The 17,398-nt window shown below is 38.3% G+C and overlaps 1 long non-coding RNA gene across 1 annotated transcript in view; it reads right to left on the minus strand.

Annotated features, from left to right (window-relative positions):
• LOC118730078 overlaps window positions 1-16,611 on the minus strand; it is a 33,886-nt gene extending 17,275 nt beyond the window's left edge. The window contains exons 1-3 of the long non-coding RNA XR_004991365.2: window positions 16,320-16,611; window positions 15,789-15,866; window positions 11,784-11,888 (exon numbers count right to left, since the gene is read on the minus strand). This is a non-coding gene — a long non-coding RNA (uncharacterized LOC118730078). The remainder of the gene's footprint in view (window positions 1-11,783; window positions 11,889-15,788; window positions 15,867-16,319) is intronic.
• Window positions 16,612-17,398: the final 787 nt, after the last annotated feature.

Below are 17,398 nucleotides of genomic sequence, written 5' to 3' on the forward strand. Positions count from 1 at the left end.
TGATGTACCATATTTTCAGGCCTGGACCCATTCTGAGATGTGCATTCACATACATGCCCCTTTCTCAAAGTTTCTCATCACCAACTCCCAATATTCTTCTATCCAAGTTCTTGACTATGGAGACAGATCAATAGCCATTTTCAAGAATTAAACGAGTTCATGCCCTTGGACTTGCTCTTCTAGGCAAAGCAGAGAATAAAATGTCTAACTTGTATTCCACAGCACTCCCCTTTCACCTAATGTCTGCCTATATCACCTCTAGGCCAGGTCGGAATGGGCAATTCAGTGATAAGCTAATAAGAAGCAACATTTAGAGGCTTTCTAATTGCACCAGTCTCTCCAGTTTCCCCCCAAGGTAGAGAGGAGTTGAACCAATGAATTCCACTAACCGATTACTTCAAGAGCTAAAGGCCATTATGGGGATTCTGGCAGTTATTGAGGATGTCCATTTCATCTTCATACTGAGAAACACGGGGAATAATTATAGGATCTGTTTCAGTCTCATTATACCCACTGCAAGGAGATCAGAGAATTGATAACTGGTCAAAAGAAAGACTGCCAAGTGAACCCATGACAAGTTTCATTCTGAGATTATAGGTTTGAGTATCCAAAAGTCCCAGGATTTCCTTTCTACCTAGGTAAAGGACACAGTATAACTGCTAGTGGTAAAATGAGAGCTATTCCTAAGATCCACCCAGATTTTCTTTTTCTTATTTTAAGCCAAGGTACATGTCCTTGACTGGAATCAAACCCGGGACCCTTCAGTCTGTAGGCTGACACTCTTTCCATTGAGTCAAACTGGTCAGGGTTTATTCACGCTGCTCTGGGCCTGAGAACGGACTTGAGTCTGATGCTTGATACAGTAGATGCCACGATTCTCCTAAGGCGCTTGGTCAGGCCTCTGTCACAACTGGAGGTTCTGCTTATCACATAAGGCCATCAGCCCAATACCTATATCCCTATAGGTCAGAGGATTTTTCTGAGATCTGATATCCAAACTAGGCACTCTGCCTATTATTGTGATTATACCCACATTTCTTCTCACTCCCTCTCTTCTCCATTTCAATTGAATTCTCTACAATCAACAGTTCCAGGCTACTAAACCCAGTTATAAAGCACATTTTAAAGACTGGATTGTTTCTTTCCCTATTTTTTTTCCCTTGTTGAGGGACTGGTAAAAAAGTATGTTGAACATTCCAATCTAGTTTAACTGTCTCCAAAATCTTTTAAGTCCTTTTTTCACAAAAAATAAGGATTTTTCTGCCCTAGCCAGTTTTGCTCAATGGTGAGAGCCCGTGGACTTGGTAAGAACTGGATACATTGAGTTCAGGAAGAAAGAGTTGTCTATCTTGGATAGACTGAGGTCAAAAGAAGGGGAACAGGATAGGCAGGAAAGGTGATGAAGTTAGCTTCAGACATGTTCAGTTTTAGGTGCTTGCTTATTAGTTTTTCTTGAAAAGAATCTTGGGGAAAGTTTGGGTGTTATGTTTTTGTATACAAACTCCTTAGCATATGAAGAGAAAAGAAAATGTGAGTTCTTTATTTCTAATCAAAGGATGTCATCTCTGTTTTTCCTTCTCTTGAGACATAAAGTGATTTCACACAGAAGATCTAAGAACTGTTCTACTAACATTGATCCAATATTGCATATGAACTGGAATTCCCATATATGGAAACCTGTTATAGCTAGTCATTTTTACCAGTTTGGCCAAATTTTCTAGGTACCAGTAGTTGTCAGGAACTTCATAAGTTAAAAGAATGTGGGTTAACCTTGTACATAGTACAATTCTTCACAAACCTGATGTCTCTAAAGCAGTTTCCCTTTCTGATTAGTGAATTTGAAAATCCAGCTTCACCCTTTAGGGATCTCAGATGCAATTTCTTTCCTGTAGCCTAATTGCATCATGACGCTCTTGATTTTGAAGCTAACAAAACTTTTGCCAAGCAAAATCTACTTCTAAATATTTTCTTCTAGACCCTGAAAAAAAGCTGAGAGCTTCATCTTGTGGTTCCCTTAGTAACTCCACAATGCTGTCAGTAAGAATGGCCCTGAATTCTGTTTTGGCTGCTGGTCCCCATTGCTGATCTTTAGCATTCACAATCCCTCACAGAGGAAGCATGAGAAAAAATGTGGCGTATTGTGGAAACTTGTGTTTCATTCATCATATTCTACCTTGGTGCATAAAGAAGCTTGACCTATAAACACCACGCAGAGCAACTCTGGTATTAATATATGTTTCACAAAAAAATATTTCTAGTGGCTGAACTTTTATGGCTAATGAAAAAGGTTTGTAATTGATTTCTTTAAAAAGTCTATGGTGCAGTATAATTCTTTTGGTGTTAATGCCTGGCAACAGTTTTGGAGAGGGAGAATAGATTCTGGCTTGGCTGGAATTTATAGATTGCAAGCACAGTCTGAGAAAGGGCTATTCCCATGTTCTCCTTCTCAAAAAGATCGTCACGTGATTCTACCCCCACCAAGCCAGGATGTTCAGAGCCACGAGAAAAGTAGCCAAGAAAAACATTCCCTCCCCCTGCCCCCACCTTTTTTTTTATTTATTTATTTATTTTGGATTCAACTTGTCCTAAAACATCTAGAGACAAAAACTACTTCGGTTGTTTTAGTAGCAGTATGTGAACAACTCTCTGCTCAATACTTTTCCCTAAAACATGAGCAATATATTCTCCCATTGACAGCTGTTCAAGAGGTCAAGTCCAATGTATTCCCACCACTCCAGTTCTTTTCCCAAAAGATTTTGATTTTTTTAAAAAATATATATGTTTTTATAAATTTTCTCTGGAAATGTGTTGGGGATCATGGTAATGGAAGGTGTCTTTGCACTTATTCTGAATCAAATGTATGGTTTTTAAAATGAATTTATGTTTATAGCTAATGGTTCATAGAGAATATACATAGTAACATGAAATAACGTCAAAGAGTTTTAGCCAGGCTGTGTAATTAAGCTTTGTCTGTGTACTCAGACCACTGCTTAGGGTCATTCCAAGGTCAATCTTGGATTTTTACATCCCAGCCATTTTTCTGCAAGGCTCTGAAAGCTAGTCTGAGTCTCAAAAGTGAGTTTTTCTTTCTGTTGAGTGTCACTGAACCACAAAGAACATCTAATACTAAAGGCCATGCAAATTCTATATTCTAGGCACAGCACCAAGCACTCTACTTGTTTAATCTTTTTTCATTGTGAACAAGGGCAAGGGGTCATGATGCCATCATGATGTGCTGCTGCCCAGGATGCTCAGCTGGGGGCAACATTTAGGTATGATGTTCACTTGGGTCATGGGAGGAAAATGTGAGATTCTGAAGCTGGAAAGGTAAGCTAGCTGACCGTTAAAAGATACCCATGACCCATGCTAATTACCCCAGCCCACAGAGATCCCTTTCTCCCCAATTCTTCTCTTTTCTTTGGTCCTTATCTTCTCATATGTCCTCCTTTCTTTAGTTCCGTTGTTTCCTTTGCCAGTGACTATGAACCCTCAACTTCCCTGACTCCCTGGGGCTCTGTATCACTGTCCATTGGTTCTGATTGCTCTGGCCACGCCCACTCTAGTCAGCCTGTTTGGTGTGAACTGTGTCAGTGCAGCTGGGCTACACACATCATTGTTTTTCTTCATAGGGCTTGTGAAAGCAGATATTTGGGTAGAGCTATATTCTGTTCCTGAAACATCTTAGCATGCTACATGTCTTGATACAGTCTTCCCTTGAGTCACATTTTTGAGCAAAAAGGTTAATATCCTGTGACACTGGTGTTCTTCAGTGTAACCCCCAGGAAAATAGAGAAAGGCTCTATGAGAAAACAGATGCTTTAAGTTTTTTTTTAGATAAAAGCAGGAGACTAGAAATATTCAACTTCTATTTTTTATTTTTTTTTAAAGAAAAACAACCAAAAACCAAAAACCAATAAAACCAAAAACAACTTGGGTATATTTTCAGCTGATGATCACAGCTGTCAAAGTTAAGAGAGAACTAAAGCTCAGGAAAGATGGGCTGGTTATAAGAGTAATAGGTTAAGTATTCAAATTCATCTATTATTTCTGAGGGTATCCAAGAAAATATGGTGTCTGAATCATGGTCAATCATGGTGAAGATAGCTGGACTGCACAAAAAAATATATATCCTGAGGTTATAATATGAACTTGGGTTCTACTCCTGGTAAAATGATAACTCTGGATTACTGAGGACATGGTTTGTGAGGACTTAGAAGTTGTGATCACTAAAAGCCACACACACTTTCACTTACAATCTACACTACACCAGCTGCATTTCTTATTTTGGAAAGCACTAGGTTGGTTGATCAGGAGATGCACAAAAATTGTGTATTCCTCAATGTCATTTGACAATCTCAATGAAGGCTTAGAAGTACAGGCTCTAGAGTCTTTGAAAGAGAGCTATGTTGAAATCCCCATGTTACCACTGTCTGACCAAGCATCTTAATCACTACATGACTTACTTCATAGTTATTACAAAGACTAAATGAATTAATGCATATGAACCTCTTAGAAAAAACACCTAGCAAAAATAGACTCACAATACATGTTAGCTGCTCTCATCATCATAATGTGGATGGAATCACTTGAAGAAATATGGGCAGTAGTATGTGTTCCATGTAGCTCCTGAATAGTGGTGGGCCTAAAGAGAGTTGCTTGTTTCATTGATATTAACTGAAATATCAATGGGGCTCTCTGATCTGTATTCTTGACTCCAACTCTGTGGACATTTTGCTAGTGATTTTCATTATAATACAGGAGCAGTGATTTTCATTATTATACAGTATAACCAAACTTATAGCTGAAATAAAGTGAAGGCAGAATATTGAATACTAGAGCTGAAATTTAAAAAGAAATAAGAGAGTTAAAAAAGATGACCCCAAATTCACAAAATGTAGTTTAAAATCCTAAAAGCAAAGCCTTACACTGAGGTTCCAAAAATTAGCTGTGCCATTCTAGAGTAAGAACATTGGATTCAGGGATAATTCATATAAAAATTAGGAATAAAACACTTTATGAGTCACTATAACATAAGGGTGTTCAAAAGCTAATACCATGTTAAATTAATTAATATAACAAAATGGTCATTTTTGCACTGTGCTCCAAGCTGGTCAGATCCTTGGGGAGCACTAAACTTGATTTCAGGTCAGAAGAGATTAGAAGAGGCATTGGCATGTAAGAACTCTACAGGAGAGTATAAGGGAGATGGAAGTCAAGAAACTTGATTAATGGTTGAAGAAGTTTGGGATAACTGACCTGGAAAATAGCAGAAGTCGAGAATTTAGGAGACCTGTTGAATACTTGAATAACTTAATGGGAAACAGTGGGTAAATGTATTGTATTGAACCTCAAAGAACAAAAGTAGTACATATGTGTCAAAATCACAGTAAGGTGGATTGCATTTAATGATTTAAAGTACTTTGTTCAACACAGAAATGTCTAAAAGTAATAAGGGGATTACCTATCGAGTAGTGAGCTTCTTGTCACTTGAAATATTCAAATGCAGTAAAAAAGACATCATTGTTAGAGAGGAGATTGGGCCAGATTAAGATTGTCTCTGTCCTAAAATTCTTTAATTCTCAACTCAGTAGCCCTTCTTCTCTACTGAATCAGCTGTGAATAAGGAGACGGATATGATGCTAAATTGAGTGACTAACTGAGCCGATCCCTTAGGAATGAAGGCAGAAATGCAGCCAAACAAAACACAGAGCCCTGGAAATGCTGCCCTCCACAGTAACCTCCCCTAGAGAAGTACAGATAAGAGTTAAAAATAAAACAAAACAAGGGGTTCCCACAGAAAAACACACTCAGAACAAACAAAATCCCCAAAGATCTTGTTTAAGAATTGTGCAAAGAAATCCAAGAGATGGGGGAGTGGTGAAGAGGGTGGGTAGTGAGATGAATAGTTTTCAATGAGCCATGAAGCTAGGTCCAGAGTAAGTAGATAGAATCAGTGCTAACAATACAAATAAGGAGAAGAACAATCAACTTATACAGTAGTAACTTATGGAAGGCGAGGAATGCTGGTGGAGCATAAAAATTGGAAAAGGCAGAATTAATCTTCCTGAAGGAAATTGGCCTATGCTCAGCGGTACCGAGAGGGATAGAGCTGAGTGGACTTTCATTTGATTCCTTTTGGAAGAGTGCCTAGAGGTGTGGCTATTCTCTCACTCCCTTTACCTGCCAGAGATAGAGACAATATGCAATTCTATCTGGGAAGATGCATATTACTAGCCATTCAAAGGGAGGAGAAAATAAAACTGATTCAAAAGAAAGATCAGTTAAAATTTGTTTGGAGCAATAATTGCCTCCTGCATTCTGTAAGAAAGGGATGTTTTCAGAGGCAAGAGTTGCTTAACAAAGGTGAATTAGGGAGGAAGATGCCAAAAGTGATCACCTAAGCAGCAAAGAATTTGGAGACTGATTTAAGAAGCCTGGATGGAAGAAGGATAACTCTCAACTGGTGCCAGGGCTAGGAAGTTCACTAATAAGGGAAAGGAGGCAAGTGGAATAGATATAATCTACTTACAAGAAAGTGAAGTTAATAGACAAACTAAAGCAAGGCAGGTGTGTAATGGAAAGAGAAGCAATTAACTTTGAAATGGCAGGATTTGGGGGCGAGGGGGAAGTAAGCAGATTGAATAATTTATTTTGGAACAGGAAAAGAGGAAGGTGATGGAAAGGCCGATAATTATAGAGTGAGAAGAATGTTTTCTTTCAGGATACAAAATATTTTAGGAGACCTGGTGGGGAGGAGGGGCAAGGAAGATGTCTCTGAAACAAACATGCTGAAATGGAATCTTCAAATTTAGGATGATGGATTAGGATGTAAAGTCAACAGCAGACGTTCATTTATTGAGTACCTAACATGTTGTAGGCCCTATCTTCCAATAAAGGGTAGTACTTTTTTTTCTGAGAAGCTCAGATGAGTTTAATTAATAGTAATAATAATAATAATGAATTCTTATAGAGTGCTTTCTATTTGTCAAGCCTCATGATAAATTATTAGCATATTTGATAGTCACAAGAATTCTTGAGTATGAGTGTTAATATTATTAATATTTCCTTTATACAAATGGAGAAAGAGAATCTGGTTTAACACAATGAGAAATGGATGAATTGGGAGATGAATTTGGGCAATTTGACTCCAGAATCTATGATCTTAACTTCTATTCTAGTCTGCATCTTGGGCATAGGTACATTTAATAGGGTCATTTTAGGGTGCTTAACGTTTCTGTTACCCTCAAATATCTCTTCTGAGTAACACATAGTACATATAACTCCATCATTAGACATCTGTCATTTAGGGTAGATTTATTGTGAAAGAGGAAAGTTTAATTATTACTGACCAGTGACTTTGGAGAATCGATCTCCATTTATTCAACAACCATTTTCTGAGTATTTACTGAGGTGCCAGAATGGTGCCATGCAGAGATAAATTAAATGTGTTTTCCACCCTGAAGCACTGCAAGTTCAGGATACTGTCCAGTCTCCTGGTCCAGGCTGTTACCATCTCTCCCCTGACTCCTGCAGATCTTCTGAACTTCCACTCTAAGCCCTTCATTAATTCCCACAGCTGTCAGTTTAAATGCACATCTTCACCTGTCTCTCCCTTTTGGAATCCTTTGCTGGCTTCCTGCAGCTCTCAGGATTAAGACCCACATCATTAAAAGGGCCTACAAGGCCTGATATGATCTGGCCTCACTCTAACTCTAGATTAACCCTGCTCTTCTCTGCCCTTTAACGATGTCTCCATGGTTCTTCCCACATTACTTTTGCCCATTTAATTTCTATTTTTTTTTTTTTAGATATCCTTTCCTCAGGCTGTCTTCACTGAGCACCCCTCCTACGTACCAAATCATCTTTCCCTCCCCATTGCATCTTGTAGCTCCCTGTGATTTTACCTTCCAAGCACTTATCACAGTTAGTATGATTATTTGATTAACATCTGGTTCTTACAGTAGACTCCATTAAGACAGGTACTCTGCTTTACTATCATTTGTATTTTCATATATAGGAAGTGCACAATAAACACTTATTGATTATATTGATGAATCTTCTCTTCTTGGAAAAGATCCCTACTTCTTTTGCTACTGATTCTGCAGTCTCTCCTTCACTCACTGTGTATATTTAGGTATGGCTTCTATTGCCTCATGGCTTGAACATATGGTTGTATCTCTGATCTTATATCTACTAAACTCTACTGTCTGCTCTTCTCTCTGTATATTTGGCATTTAAACACCTTAGATATTCTTCGAATGGTTCAATTGGTTATTATCTAGTATAGAGAAGCATTTGAGGCAGTTTAAAAAATATATTTTTTATTGATTTTAGAGAGGAAGAGAGAAGGAAAAACATCAATGATGAGAGAATCATTGATCGGCTGCCTCCTGCACAACTCCTACTAGGGACTGAGCCTGCAACCCGGGCATGTGTTCTTGACCTGAATTGAACCCAGGACCCTTAAATCCATAGGCCAATGCTCTATCCACTGAGCCAAACCAGCCAGGACTGGAGAATTTCTTACAAACTATTTTGCAAGCTTCTGGAAGGCCAGTAAGTGGCCTTGCTTCAGTCAGCTGCCAATTTCTGATCCAAACAGGTATGGTCAAGGTAACAAGGGTCATGGAGTACAAATCACTGAAATCTATATGTAAGCAGTTGCCTGTACCGTCTTTGTTGAAAGAAGTCTTCCACATGGCAGGCATTCAGAGCCAGCACCCATCACGGCATTTGGAAAATATTACACATGTAATAAGTAATCATTGAACAATGACTGGGTTGAGGGGTATCTAAATAATAATGTAAAAACTTGGGCTCTATCGTCTGATCACCTTTTCAGAACTTTTTTGACTACATCATTTTGCATCTAATGATAAAATAATGAAATAATACAAGGTTGGCAAGTAGCGAAAGCAGACTCCAAATACAGTGTTAACATATTGTAGAAGACTTTTTTTTTAAATAGTTGGTTTTCTTTTTGCTTTGTTTCCTTCTTTCCCTTGTTTAGCATTCTCCCTTCTAACTTGGGAAGTCCCTTATAAATAAGGGTGTGTTATAGAATTTCTCCACCATGTACTTTTTTCTGGAACACCTGCCTGCCCACATCACTTGGCCATAGTTTCTGGGCTCTTGGTTCCCCTGGTGCAAATTATGGATGGAGTTTTTCTGGATTCTAAAACTTATGAGCATAATAACACTATATGCCATGGTAATAATTTAAATAGAGCTTAAATAAGGGAAGAGAAGCATTTACCTGATTTTATATTTTAAATGTACTTTGGATTCGGCAAATTAAAAAAATTTGTACGCTCATGTATAGTGATAAGAAGTGACACATAGGTAAACCTCCATCTGCAAATGGAAGTTGAAGCCATTCAACAATTTATATTTTTACAATGATTTTGTGGATATTTAAGAAAATCAGCTTATTGGGGTATTCATTAGGAACATCTTATCCTGCATTATGCAGTCACTTGACTATGCTCTTTCTCAAACTGTAGCGACATAGAAGGAATATACTTAGCTTGTCCTTTTGGACTCTTCTCCCTTGAGTTTTGTTTTGTGGGAATTCTGAAGTTGCTCTTGACAGTTAACCTTACTTTCCCCCCCCCCCCCCCCCACAAGGGAGTAAAGTCAAGCACAGCCTTTGGGGCAATAGTGGACTTTTGTTCTTTTATTGAAAGCCTCGGGGATTGGTGGCTGATGAATCACTCCTAGTCAGATTCTCAGACAAAAGCTCTTCTGATTGGTTGTCACTGGGTCAAGTTTCCTACACTGTCTTATCTCTGTCACATCCTTGTAGGCTAACAACAGGACTGGGTGTAGGGCCGTGTTAGTTAGGGAGAGATAGTGTGTTTTAGTCTGAGCCTTTGCCTGGTACCACTGATGCCAAGTGAGACAAGAGATGGAAAAGCACTTTGCACAGACCAAAGTGTTATATACAGTGAAGGATATAGCAGACAAAAAAAAATAAAATAAAATAATGCTACCTACAGATAGGAGCAGTGTGACCTTGAGAGGCTAAGGAATTGGAATAAATTCTTTGTCAGGCTACTTTAATTAAAGTCGCTTCACAAACACAAGCTATACATAAGTGAGCATTTAAAAAGTGTGGGTTACTGCATCTGAAAACAAAGTTATATTAAGACTAGAGGCCTAATGCATGAAATTCATGCAAGGGACTCATCCCTCACAGCTCTGATTGCCTCAGCTGGCCCTCATAGCCCTGGTTTTGTCCAGAAGATAGTCCAGATGGTCGTTCTGCTGTTCAATCCATTTAGCATATTAGCTCTTTATTATATAGGATAAAAGGTGCCCCTGCATTTAAAAAAAATGATAGGAAAGGATAGTTAGCTATTGCATGTGAATTTTTGCACTTGCTAACAGAATATGCAGGCTGCAAAAAGAGCACATTTAACAAAATGTTCCCCAACCATCTCATTTGAGAGGAGAATATCGAAATCCAAGATGCTGAGGGCCTTGCTTAATGCCACCTAGCAAGTAATGGTAGAACCACAATTAGAACTCAGACCTTCTGACCCCTAGTTTAAAATATTTTTTTATTAATTTTTTTACAGAGAAGAAGGGAGAGGAATAGAGAATTAGAAACATCAATGAGAGTGAAACATTTTTCAGGCCTTGACCGGAATCGAATCTGGCACCCTTCAATCTGCAGGCCGATGCTCTATCCACTGAGCCAAACCGGTCAGGGCCTGACCTCTAGTTTATATATTATGAAATGAGTGCCAGCCTAGGTGTATGAGGCTTGGATTCAAGTCCTGGCTGAACTATTTACTGTGTGCTCTTGCAGCTTTTTAACCCTATAGTATGGCAATAAATGACTTTATTCTGCTTGCTTCTCCGGTCAACTATAAAAGTACTATATGCCAAAGTATAAATATAAGTGCAGGATTATGTTGCATTTGTTTGCTTAATTTGATACTATCTGTTTAATAAAACTCAACTTTGTAAATAACAATAGTAGAGAGGAAAACCTATTTTGTCATTTTCTTTGACCCTTAGAGTCTGACAGTAGTGCTGGACTCATACTATGCACAATAGAACTCACTAAATACTGGCTGATTTATTGAAGAGCAAGATTTGTGAAATTTAAATATACTTGTGACAACAGAACTTATTTTAAAGAAATTTTACTTTCAGAGAATATGTGTAAATAGATCACAGTCCATAATTAATATTGCTCATTAATGGTTTTTATACAATGGTAATTACATAGGGTTGTTGTTTTTTAATATTCAAGGAGGTAAATGATTTCTTGCTTAGCAGGAAATATTCTGTCTTACCAAGTCACAAAATGTGTCCTGGTTTCAGGTTCTGACTCAGATCAGTGTAACTTTATCAGGATATCACCACATTCATCATTGGTATCCATTCTTGGTCTTTATAAACTCACTAGACGTTTATTAAAAAACTATGGAACAATTGCTATCCTTTTGAAACACATAAATAGACAGCATTCACCACACCATTCTTTTCATAGACTTAGAAAAACATGCTTTATAACTGTAAATGTTATAATACAATTATTTTATTGAGTTGAAATTCACAATATAAAATTAGCCATTTTAATGTGTGCAATTCAGTGGCATTTAGTACCTTTACAATATTATGCAACCATTAGTTCTTTGTAGTTCCAAAGCATTTGATCACCCCAAAAGGAACTCTATGCCCATTAGGCAGTCATTCCTCAATCATCCCTCCCCACCCCCTGCCCCAGCCCCTGGAAACCACCAATCCCCTTTCTGACTCTAAGGATTTACCTGATGATCCAATTTTATTGGCTTATACTGTTCTATCTGGCAATATTCCCTTTGGCTCCACAGTGGTTCTAAGGGAGATGATCAGTTTGTACTTTCATTTCCAAGCTGTAAAAATAGAAATAGAATTGAAGAGAAGTTAATTGGCTTTCCACTGGCCAGTCAGAGAGGCATTGGCCCGTTGTACCAGAAATATAATTGACCATGACAAATTGCATGTGTGTTCAGAAGGGAGAAAACTACAGGTTAGCATTTATTTCTTCAGTCACACTAGCCAATCTCAGAATTGTGCTGTTGAGTTACTCTGCTTGAATAGGATGGAAGATAATGTTTGTTCATTCATTCATTCATGCAACCTAGAATGAGTGTCTACAGTTCCTGAACTATGATGCATTGTGAATGATTGCTGTGTGCTTTGTAAGTCACAGTTCCCAACACAGCTAATTTTCCAAGCACTAGTTTCTTGCAAATCATACTAAGTAAATATTCTGTTCTTAGGAATCATTTAAACACACACACACACACACACACACACACACACACACACACACACATTCATTAATATTTAAAAATCAAAGCTCTTTTATCTGGACTAGTGATTTAATTCTAAAATGGCTTTACAAATGTCTTAACATGTTCTGAGTGCACATGGTGAGTTAATGTCATGTCCTCTCTGGCCTGAGTTGGCTATTGGACCAGTCAATTCAGGGCTGTGTAAGGCCTCTTCATCAGCAGCTCTGTCAATGTGCATTTATATAACCTTACTGTCGTCTCCCACTGAAACCGGGCCCTTGATGCCTTGATGTCTAGCCAGTCCTCTTCTGTTTGTGTCACTCATGTGCAGGCGTAAGATGTGATGTAAACAGAGAGCTAAGTTTTAAAATGAGGAAAATGGGAGGACCTAGGCAGGTGATTGGTGTTGCTGTAAAAAGTTGTTTTTGGCATGAGTGTGAGTTCAACTTAACCCATTATTTGTTTAAAAGAAATCAAATTATACATGGAACTAGGACCTGGGAACCCCCTCCAACCCCTCCCTCATATCATGGTCTGGCTGGGCCTTCATGATAAGAAGTTTCAGGTTATTCTATTGAAATGCAAGGGACCAAAGAGTGTTTGTTATCTGTTGCCTTTCAAAAGCCTCTAAGCAGTGAAACAGTATCTGAGAGAGTGAAAGAGACACAAGACCAGACTAGCAGGTGTTGATCCAAAACGAGGTGAAAACACTCACAGCACAAACTCACAGCCAGTATGAATTTATTTTTGTGCCTTCGGGTAGGAAATGCCTTACACATGGAACATCATCTACATTTTTAGTCCCATGGGATATGTTTTAAATTGCTAAGGTGTGTGTGCTAGAAGAAACAATACTACATTCTTTCTTACAGCAGAGGAAGGATGACGTAAAGGTCTACCAAAATTAATAATGAGTAGTTTAGGTTGAGATAGTTTTAGTTTTAAAGAGATATGCTGCTGTGTGGTTCATAAACAAGGTGGTCTTCTCTTATTGAACCCAAGAAGACAATGAACTAAAGAAGTTGAACTAAACACTTTGAATGAAAGTGTTTCCATATTTTTGGTGTACCAGGCTCTTGTTTGACCTTAAAAAGGAATAAGGAAGTCAAGGAGAAGAGGGGGCATCTGTAATACTTTCAACAATAAAGTAAATTTAAAATAAAATAAATATAATTTTTAAGAGAATAAGGGAAATCATTCTTTTGGCTGAATATGTACTTGTTTTCTGTCATTTCCCCTGAGTCATGGTAATATTTTAGGATTCTGCTTTGGAGGTGATTGGTTTTTCTCCCAAATGGCCCTAGGTGTTGAAAACATTTACATTATGCAAAGAAAATTATTTCTCTATTTTACCTCTCTACTCTTTTCCAATGATCACAGTACTCCTCTTTCAAAATCAAACTTAAATATCCCAGGAAGCCTCCTTCATTTAACTCATGCACTGGGCACTCATATACAACGCCACACAGAATTTATTCATATGATGGAAATCTGTTGGTAACTTCTTTTGGGGATATTGTTTCAGTTTCTCCAATTAAACAGATGCTTGCTCAGGATGCAGAGAGTCCTTCCCCAAAATTGGGACCAGAATAGGCCTGGGCACACAGGGAATACCCGATGCATGTTGAATGGCTCAACTCAAGGCCAATATATATTGTGCTTTCTACCTTCTTCTTAGCATTTATACATGTGTACCTAAGATATTTCAGAGTAAAGCATGCTCTTCATAGTCATTGAAGATGTGAGAGAGAGAAGAAGGAGAGAGGGAGAGAGAAGGAAAGGGCTCAAGAGAGAGGAAAACAGAAAGAGAAGGACAAGAAGAAAAGGAGGAGGAGGAAGAGATTTTATCTTTATATATTTGTCCCCGCACTGTCCTGTGAGTATGCTAGACCAGCTTTTATTTTAATATGAAAATAATACTGGTCACAATTTCCCTAGGTGATATCCTAAGTCTACATTGAGAAGGGAGTATGGTTTACACATGAGTTGTTTCTTTGAAAGCGTTACAGTTCAGGTAAGTCCTAGGACCTTGGCTGCTCACTAAAAACTAAAAGAGAGAAGGAAGGAAGGAAGTCAGTGGTTCCCACTGCCTCATCAAGGAGGGATTCAAAGGATCTCTCTAATACCCCAGGACGCCTCCAAACCAATAGTCAGTTTTCTGAGTTTTATGGCCTTTTTCATATTCTATGATTTCTCCAGTGAAAGAATCTTTGCAAAAGTCTGTCAGAATTGGTCTTCCTTTTACTCTTTATTTAGTTCAACTCAGTTTAGTTCATTTATTTAATTAATATTTGTTGAGAATTAAACTTTGTGCCAGGCACAGTTTTAGGCCCTAAGGATAATGTGGCAAACTAGACAGTTTAGTCTGCTCTTATAGAACTAACCTCCAGTAAGCAGGAGTGCTCTCTGTGGAAGTGGAGTTCTTGAGGTGCTGGAAGGAAAGGGGTTTTCTGAGGCCCCCATGGGAGGATGGGGCTTTGTGCAGAGCTTTATTGATGATGTAAATAAAGGTCCCATCTCTGTATGTCTCACCATGGAAAAAGTCCAACTGTGTCTCAGCAGGGTTTAGGATTAAAGTCAGTGTTCAGAATTTCTGTCCCATATTAAAAGACAGTCCAGTCCAGCACCTAGCTAGGTTAGTTTGTGCTCCCAGCTACAGTCCATTGCATGTGGGGCATGGCCATGGGCTGTGCAGCTACTTAAGGCCGCATGGCTATGGGAGAGAACAGGTCCCTGCATGGGTGAAAGCCAGGGGGCAGAAAGCAAGAGGGAACAAGCAAGAGCAAGGAAATTCTTTGTCTGGGGACTTTACCCTTCCAAGAATTGTGAGTTTCCAGTGGCCCCACCCTTCTAGCCAATTAAGTTTTTCCCAGGCTAGACTGACAGCCAAGCACCTTTTCTATGGCACCCCGACTTCACTGAGCATGTGTCACCGCCCCTTTTGTTAGACCCCTTCCCCCAGGGATCTGCCAGGAATCGACAGGTGGTTGAGCATGAAGCTGTAGCTTCTTAGTGAAGCTGCCAAGATGACCATGCTTGTAATGTCTGCCCTCCCTCTTCCTCTCTTTCTTAATATTAGTAACTAGTTAATTACAACAATAACAGGAACAGACAAAAAAATATATTATGTTGGACTATTTGTCCTCTTCACTTCTGATTTCTTCAGATTTTACCTTGAGTCTCTCTTCCTCTGCAAGGTCTTCCTTAAAAACTAAATATCAAATTCCTTGATTAAAAGTTCTCATATCATAATATTTTACATGTGTTTGTGTGATTACTCGGTTAAAGCTTATATCTGCTTTCCCCCAGGAACCTGAAGGAGGACAGAAATGATCCCACTGCATTCCCAGCTGTGAGCACAGCACCTGGCTCATGGTAAGTACTCAATAACTATTTGTTGAATGATAAATAAACATACATGCAAATTATATCATATGGCAAAATGAGATAAAGACATGAAAATACTTTTATCTACGAGAAGACCCTTTGACTTACCAAATCTGTTTGTTTTTTTTTGAGATATCAAACATCCTTCTGCTGATATCCTCAGTGAAGTGATGTCTCCTCTGGAGCCTTAAGGAAAATTAAAAACAAACAAAACAAGTAAATAAAGCAACATTTTCAATGGAGGCTATGATTCATATGCCCCAAACCTCTCTAAAACTCTAGCCAAGATACTCTCTATCCAGTTATCTCTCTTCAAATTTGGTGTTTCAGTGAAGGAAATGTATCTTTTTTCTCTGGCTTGACTCTTTTTTCCAATCCTGATATCTGGCATAATGCCAGACAATTGTGTTTACTCTTGTAGTCACATGACCCAATAGCTGGGACATTGAATTAAAAAAAGACTTAAGAGTGTCAGTAAACGAACTTATAAAAATGTCAAATTTGTTATATTGGACAAATTACTCACCTATATTTCAAGTCTTGAGGATTAAAATTTTATGCCTTTTTGAGGTCATGAAACCTCTAGTTAAACATATAAGAGACATTTTCTTTTTTCAAAAGAAAATAAAGTTTTCTCACCTCGATTATTGGTAAGGTTCTAATTCTGTCATAAAACAATTTCTATAATAAGCACTTTAGTCTTTAATGAAAGATCCTGGGGGGAAAAAAGAACACACAACAATAATCTTATTTCTGATTCATTTTAGGCTGGCCCTAAATAGTTTCCTTCTTTCTTTTTTAAAAATTGTATTAGTCAGCTTCCTATTTCCGAGGGATTTGTGCTGAAATGGAACCGAGCTGTATGTTGATAGGCTCCGAATATTGGTTCACAGGTACACACAGGTACACACAGGTACTCAGCTTTGCTCTGTGAGGTTGTTAAAGTCACAAGCTGAGAGAATTTTAATCTCCAAGATCGACCTCTTTCAGAAACAAAGGGGGGGGGGGGGAAGAAAAAGTACACACCTGCAACCTACTTCTTTTTGAAGCAAAGCCTTTGAACAGATGGAAGATGAGATAGAGAAAGAAAACAGGCCAATTGCCAGGAGAGGTTTGTTTACAATACAGGCAAGTTCCTTCAGAAGTTGATAGGGAGCTGTTGTCATGGAAATGAAGAGAAATATTGCTGCAGGGTTTCACCTAACAAATTCCTACTACAAATGTACCTGGATTTAAAAATGATGGAGATGAGAAGGGGGGACAAAGAGCTTCCTGAGGTTTCAAGTAATCCTCCTCTCCATGGCTTTGCAATACATTCTTCAGAGCCTGAGAATTCCTTGCCTTGGAGTATGCAAAATAAGTAATTAAAATAAAGGCTGCTGTTTTTCTGTGTTAAATAGAATTCCAAACTGGAATAAAAAAAGTGTTCAAGTGAAGAGTCAATAGTCTACAATGTATTTTAATTTGGGAACATTGCCTACTGTTTATAAGGCTTCTGAAAAGTAAATTATCATTATGAAAAACAACCCAAAATTTGTTTTTAGTCCTAACGACAGTAGCACAGCCGAAGTGCCTATTACAGTCTATTGTTCTACAGTGCACAAATACTAACCTTTTAACATTACATACAATTGATTCCCCTGTTCCCCTCCAAAAAAGACAAAACAAAAACATCCTTTAACTTTATAATATCTTGCCTGCTTCCATCAACACATTTT

This window comes from Pipistrellus kuhlii, unplaced genomic scaffold (genome assembly GCF_014108245.1).
Source record: "Pipistrellus kuhlii isolate mPipKuh1 unplaced genomic scaffold, mPipKuh1.p scaffold_m20_p_3, whole genome shotgun sequence".
Classification (NCBI taxonomy): Eukaryota; Metazoa; Chordata; class Mammalia; order Chiroptera; family Vespertilionidae; genus Pipistrellus; species Pipistrellus kuhlii.